This window comes from Fukomys damarensis, unplaced genomic scaffold (genome assembly GCF_012274545.1).
Source record: "Fukomys damarensis isolate Sample0158 unplaced genomic scaffold, DMR_v1.0_HiC HiC_scaffold_1, whole genome shotgun sequence".
NCBI classification, from domain to species: domain Eukaryota; kingdom Metazoa; phylum Chordata; class Mammalia; order Rodentia; family Bathyergidae; genus Fukomys; species Fukomys damarensis.
The window spans coordinates 62,922,135-62,928,691 of NW_022900913.1; the positions used below are offsets into that span (position 1 = coordinate 62,922,135).

A 6,557-nucleotide genomic window follows, 5' to 3' on the forward strand; every position below is an offset into this window, starting at 1 on the left:
CTCTCTCTCTCTCTCTCTCTCTCTCTCTCTCTCTCTCTCTCTCTTTCTCTCCCCCTCTCCCTCTCCCTCTCTCTCCCTCTCTGCCTCCTTTCTTCTCCCTCTCTCCCCCTTCCTCCCTCCCTTTCTGTGCCTCTCTATCTCCCTCTCCCTCCCTTCCTTCCTCTCCCTCCCTTCCCCTCTCTCTCTTCCTCTCCCTCTCCCTGCCTCCCTCCCTTTCTGTGCCTCTCTCTCTCCCTCCCTTCTTTCCCTCCCCCAACCTAGGTGTTTCACCTGTCCAGCTGGGCCCAGTGATCCCTGGTGCTGTGGGTACTTTGGGTGCCTGGACTGCATGGTCTGTTTGGGCCTTCTCATGAGAGTTCCTGGGGGTTCTGCCCATGCGAGTCCCACCACCTCCTTCCCTGTCTGAGGCCTTTGAACATGGCATCCAGCCACCCTTGTTCCTCCTCCACAAGTGACCTGGTTTTCTGTTATCCCTGCATCTATTTGATCAGACCTGCCCCTTGCCAGTACTGTCTCCCACTAGCCTCCTGCACTGATGACCTATTGGACTCAGCCTGTCTCCATCTCTGGAGGCTGCCAGCTTTGCAGGCTTCAGCCAGCAGTTTTAAGGGAAGCAGCCTGCTGTTGGCTCCACGCAGGGCCTGACCAGCTTCCCCACCTGCTGCCACCCTTTCAGAGGAAGGGCAGGTGACACAGCCCTACTCTCTACAGCCATCCTGCCTGTCGCAGTCATTGTCTCTTGTTCTTGCTGCTTTCTGTGAAAGACAAGCAATGGTGTAAATAGTATAAGTTTTGAGGGGGCATGTGGAGAAACGAATTGGTGTAGTGCTGGGGTATTCATTCCCAAGAAAAAGGAAGAAGAGGGAATGGTGTGTTCCCAGATCAGGAGTGGGGTGGCAGGCTCTGTGCAGAGTCTCCCTGGCTTGGGGCAGCCCTGACACTTCCCTCTGTGGGAAGGTCCATGAGGTGGTGGGGCAGGCAGCCACATTGTGACAGGATCAGCTGAGGAAGATCAGTGCCTCTGTGGTGGGGTGCCATCAGTGGGGGCTAGTTTTGGTGTAATAAAGAGTGGTGGGATTCCGGGAAAGGTTGCCCAGGGAGGCTTGCCTTGGGCCCACCAAGGGGAGCAGGACTTGTTCTAGTAATGAGATGAGGGTTCCAAGTGCTGGCGTGGTTCTGGTTGTGAGATTGTATTTGAGCATGTTAATTTGGAGATTACATGTTGAACACTTAGCCATCATCAGTGAGCATCTGTGAGAATAGGGGAGCCAAAAATGTACCACTGGCCCGGGGCAGGCTGTGCCCTTGAGTCCAGGGAAATGGTGCCTGCTGTGATATCCTCAGGGTTGATGCATGGAGTTCTCTGGAACCACTGCCTGCAGTCCACTTGTTTCCATCAATGGTCTAGCAGTCCTAGCTCTAATGGCCATTGTGTCACACCCTCTAGCAGCAGGAGAAACTGGAAGATTTTTGTTATTCCATGGGGGCAGAGTAATGTGGAGGAAGTACATCTGAGCCTCTGAGTGCAGACTATTTATGGACTCACCAGTTAAAGGGGGCTTTTAAGCTACATGGATATATCCCTTTAGCAAGGGGTAAATACACAAATATGTCTTGCAACTCCACTTTGCAGCTTCCATTTTCTGAAAGTTACAAAGGCTTGGGATTTTGAGCTGGGACTTAGGAGAAACTGTTTTTAGTTTGTCCTTGGAGTTGAGCCAGGCCTAGAAATCTGTTAAAATAGCTTTCTTTAGCAGCTAAAGTGGGGATGGTACCAGGATGTTGAGCCTTGCTGATGAGTTGGGGATGCCTCCCCCAAGCCTCCTCACCACACAGGTGTCACCTGGACCTTGGGGGTCCTACAGATGGTCCTCTGTGTGGGATAATTTCCGTTTCTTTCTGCTTTTGCCAGAGTCTGTTCTTATTCTTGCTCTTCTTAGGAAAACTTTTCTATTTTGGGACTTGGGGTGGAGTTGTAAGCAGGGAGCTGAGTTCGCTTCCAAGGCTGGCTCTCCCCTCCCCCCTCCCCCAGGGCTCCATGCTGTGGGGGGATAGCAGAAGCTGCCTGCAGAGAACTATAGGTCACATATTTTGTGCCTCTAGACACACACTTTAGGCATTAAAATATTAATTCAGGTTTAACTTTTCATTTAAAAAATAATATACATTATGAGAAACACAGAACAAAGATACAGCAGGCATTCGTATTTCTGCCCTGACCCCTTTGGTTCTACACCCCTGAGGCCTGGTCACTAGATGTACAGGCCCAGTCAGGCCTGGCTGGACTCCTCCCTGCATAATCCCATGGTGGTATACCAACTCTTGCACTGGTCTGCATGTCAGCCCATAGTCAAGTCCATTCTGTAACAGCAGCCAGCCATTCTGTTGAGTGGTGGACCTTGACTCACTTTAGCTGCCCTCTGGTGATGGACCCTGAGGCTGCTTGCAGTACTTTGTTTCTACAAGCCCAGTTGCAGAGTGCCTTACAATGCTGGGATGTCTGGCAGCCACTGGTGAAGTGGAGGTATTAGATACCTAACAGGAAGGAACATGACTGTTGTGATCCCAGAGGGAGAATGGAAGTTTCCTGCTTTCAAGTGGGCTAGAGTTGGGAGGGGAAAGTGTGCTGTTTCCCACCCCACCCTTATCTTTGGCTCAGTTCAGCCCAGCCTGTCTCCTGAAACGTGGTCTTTGCAATCCTTGGCTCTGGCCTGTGTCCCTGAGCCCTGTATACCAAAGTGTGACAGGAGTGTGAGGAGGCAGCCAGCACTGGGTAGCATCTGAGGGGCAAGGTAGCTTCTCACTTGTGGGTTTAAACTTCTTTAGGAGTTGGCAGGACCTGGGTGGGTGTGAAGCAGGAACCTTGGTTGGAAACTAAGCTGGACCTGGCCTTCTGCCTTAGAGCAGGTCTGGGCTGATGTGAGGGTCGGGCTTCCTGCCCTGGCCTCTCTGCGTCCTCTCGGGATCCCCCATCACCTGCCTGCTCTGACAGGCACACTTTGATTTGAAAATCTTAAGTAACAAGCATGGGGTAAATAATAGATTCTGTTTTGAGCAGCAGTTCCTTTCAGGGCAGAAGCAGGGGTAGGGGCAGAGGAGGTTTTCCTTCCTGGGATGGATTGATTGGGGAAGGGAGAGAGGAAGTCTTGTCTCTTCTGTCTTGGGAGCTTTCTGGCTGTTTTCCTGTCCCTGAAGCCCCTGTGTACCTCTGAGCTGACCACAGCTTCCCCTTGTGTGGATCTGGCTGCTCTGAACAAGGGCAGGAGGCAGGGAGATTTTAGGGCTGGCTGTCTAATAGGCCCTCCTCTGAGCCCTGGCCTGGTGGGCTTATGGCCTGTGTCCCTGCCTAGTCCCCCTCCTCCTTGCCCTTGCGGGGACACACAGTCCGGGGAGGGAGAGATCAGACCTCCCCATGCCCACAACTTTGTTGTCCTGGCCAGGCCGAGGTAGCACAGAGGCTTCCTTTGTGGCCTGATGGCCTGGATCCTGACCTGTGGGGCTGAGAAGGTGGGGCCTGGGCACCGACAGTGGAGCTATTCAAGGCTCTGCCCTGGTTTCCTGCTGCCTCCCATTGTTGATGTTGAGGGTGGGGACAAGAGTGGGGAAGGAGTGTCCAGGGCTGCTATTGTTGTTAGAGCCACAGCGGTCCCTTTGTAGACAGCCAGAAGCCTCCCCTGGATCCTTACTGGTTCTCAGATTCTGGGCCCTGCCTGCTCTTTGTGCCCTCCCTTTCCCTGGGACCAGAAGAGCCCTGCTCTTTGTGGGTACCTCTGTCAGGCTCCCTTTCACCTCCCCAACCCTGTGCTGGGCCGGGAGCCCCCTGGGTAAGTGTTCCCAGCAGCTGGAACTAGCAGGAGTGCCTGGCAGGCAAGCTTGTTTGCTGCCTGCCCACCACCTTGGGGAGTGTATTCTGCCTGAGCCCTCGCAGGCCAGCTGTGCCCTTGGGTTGGGGCCAGGCATGTGCCTGGGTTGTTGTCAGTCTCGTGGGCCCCCTATGTTCCTTTGTGCTCACCCTGTGTCCCTCATCTCTACTTGAGCACTCAGCTGCGGAGAAGCCTGCTCACTGGCAAGCCGCCCCCGCTCCTGAGCTGTAGCCGCTTTCCTTTGTTCTGCCATCTCAGGCTTAGGCGGATGGTGGGCAGCGGCCATACTGCACCAGTCAGAGCCTGCTTGGTGGGAATCTGGCCATGCAGCCAAAGGCATGGCAGCCCCCAGGCCATACCCCAGTTCCTCTGTCTGTAGCCCAGTCTGCCAGTGTTGCTGAGGCTTGCTTCTCTTTGTTTACTGGGTGGTGGCTGGCACAGTGAAGGCACAGAGAAAGCTCAACTTTTTTGGTCGCTGAGGATGTGCATGGGGCCCTGACAGGTGGGAATACTGGCCTCCTGTTCCCTGTTCCCAGGAAGAAGCCACTCCAGCATGCAGTTATCACCCTTGAAACTGGTGTAGCCATCAGTGACAGGGCTGGTTGGGAAGACGGTTTATTTTGGTCTCTCTGATCCTGGGGCTTTTTCTCTGACTGAGGGGAAACACCTCTTACCCCTTCTAAATGTCTCCCTTCTCCCAGTTTTTGACGGGCTGGAGCATTCTCTCTGGGGCTCCAATGTCAGCCATGTGCTGGTTGCAGGTGGAGCTAGGAACCTCTCTTATCACTGTCTGACCTACTTCACAGAGCTGTGCCTGTCTCATCCTGTTCTGCCTCTTGCTCTAAACTGTGCAGGAGTCTCCAGTGGCCACCAGCCTTTGAAATACAGAGTTGTTTTGTACAGAACAATTTATTTTGCCCTTTCAAAACCCATCCATCTTCTGATCAGGCCATCTGTCTTACCTGACACTCTTATCAGCCAAATCTTACAAATTAGGAAGCAAGTTTCAGCCCAAAGAGCATTGAGCCTTGGGCTGTCCTTATTTCAGCAAATGTGTGGCATCCCCGAGACTCAAAAGTAAAAAGAACTGGAGTTCACTGCTAAATGAGTGAAACCCAGATGCCACTTTCAGGGTAGTTGTACCCAAACAAGATTGGGAAAGGCATGTTTGACACCTTACTCTGTGAGGAAGGACACAGAGGTAGAGGCTCAGGTTTGAATCCAACCACAGCTTGCTAGGTGACCTTGTCACTATCCTTCCCTGAGGGTGGGCCTTAGACTAGAAAATGGAAGGAAAGAGTACTCATGACAAACCTGGGAAAGGTTTTAGCTATGATCCTTCTAGTTTTATGACGTGAACTTCAAAAAGTCAGCCGCTGCCTTGCACCATTCTTGACTCAGGATCCTTGGGAAGAGCCTGTCATCAGGTGGACTGAACAAAAGCCCCTTTGCTGGGCACTTCTTCCTCATCTTAGCCCAAGTCTATTTTTTGAGAGAAACCCAACACAGGCACCGAGTCCAAACACGAACTGCTAGTTCTCAGGAGCTATGTTCTGTGCACCAGACCCCAGCCTGATTCTTTCCTTGGAAGTGCCACATTCCTCTTGTTTATTAGTGCAGCAGCTTTCCATTGTGAAGTTGGACCCAGGGACAGAAAAGTAGAGCTTTTCATTTTACCTCTTGCCAAAATGAGGCCATGCTGTTTGTAAAAACAGAAAGAGAGAGATACCCTCTGCACTTAAATATCCCTTTTATTCTCCCTTAGGATTGGGGTTGGGTTTAAATTTTGTCCAGGTTCCAGGAGGCAAAATGTTCTCTCCCTCAACCCCTTTAACCCCTTCAGGGTGGGATGCTGGCCTCTTACCATAACCCCTCCCCACATGCCTGTCAACCTCCTTCCACATCCCCCAGCCACTGCCCTGCTGCTGTTTTCCTCCCGTTGTCTTCAGGCTTCACTGGGCCCTGCCTTCTGGAAGAAGTCCAAGGTCCTTGGTCCTCATTTGGTTGGAGTGGATTTCACAGCTGTGAAATGGGACTGAAGATGTCCTGTGATGGGCTAGGGTTCTGGCTCAGTGACTCTAGTGTCCACAAGCCCCTGGATTTGATCCTCAGTACCACAAACAACACACACACACACACACACACACACACACACACATTTGTGACAATCCAGTGGGTTGCACTAAACTACTGAACAAGTTCCAAAATTAAATTATTTCTTTAAGAAAGCTGATTGCATCCCTGTAAAAACAGTGCAAGAAGGATGCCCTTCCCTTAATGGTTGTTTTCTAAGGCATCTTCCATCCTCAGTGGGCAAAGGTACCACCCATAGGCCTCCTCTTGGGCATTGTGGCCTCAGCAGGGAGCCTCACCTGCCTCAGATTCCCTGACTCAGAATCTGTGTCTCAGTGAGAGCCCCAGGTGATCCGCCTGCACCTTCAAGTTTGAAGAGCACCCGCCCAGGAATCTGCCCTGTTATTCTCACACATGCAGTCTTCAGTCTGCTTTGTGGTTTTGTAGGCTTCCTTCTTGTCTTCCTTAAAATTGTCTACTTTAAATGGGTCTGGCAGGTTTGACTCTGTGGCCCCTTCCTTTGGGTGTGTGGTGTACAGCAGAGATCCCAAATGTTGGGGCTGAGGAAGCCCCTTTGGCTGGAAGCCAGCTGGTGAGGTCGTCTCCAGGGCATGGAGCTGG

At 52.2% G+C, this 6,557-nt stretch overlaps 1 protein-coding gene across 2 annotated transcripts in view; it reads left to right on the forward strand.

The window, feature by feature from the left end:
- The window catches only part of Tspan14 (tetraspanin 14), a 50,439-nt gene that overhangs the window by 5,908 nt on the left and 37,974 nt on the right, over positions 1–6,557 (forward strand). Inside the window, exon 1 of one of the 2 annotated variants that reach the window (XM_010629541.3) lies at positions 3,774–3,824. The exons of the other annotated variant lie outside the window; for it this stretch is intronic. The gene's annotated coding sequence lies outside the window, so the exon portion shown is untranslated. Of the gene's footprint in view, positions 1–3,773; positions 3,825–6,557 lie in introns of those variants that run through there. 2 annotated transcript variants of the gene reach the window in all.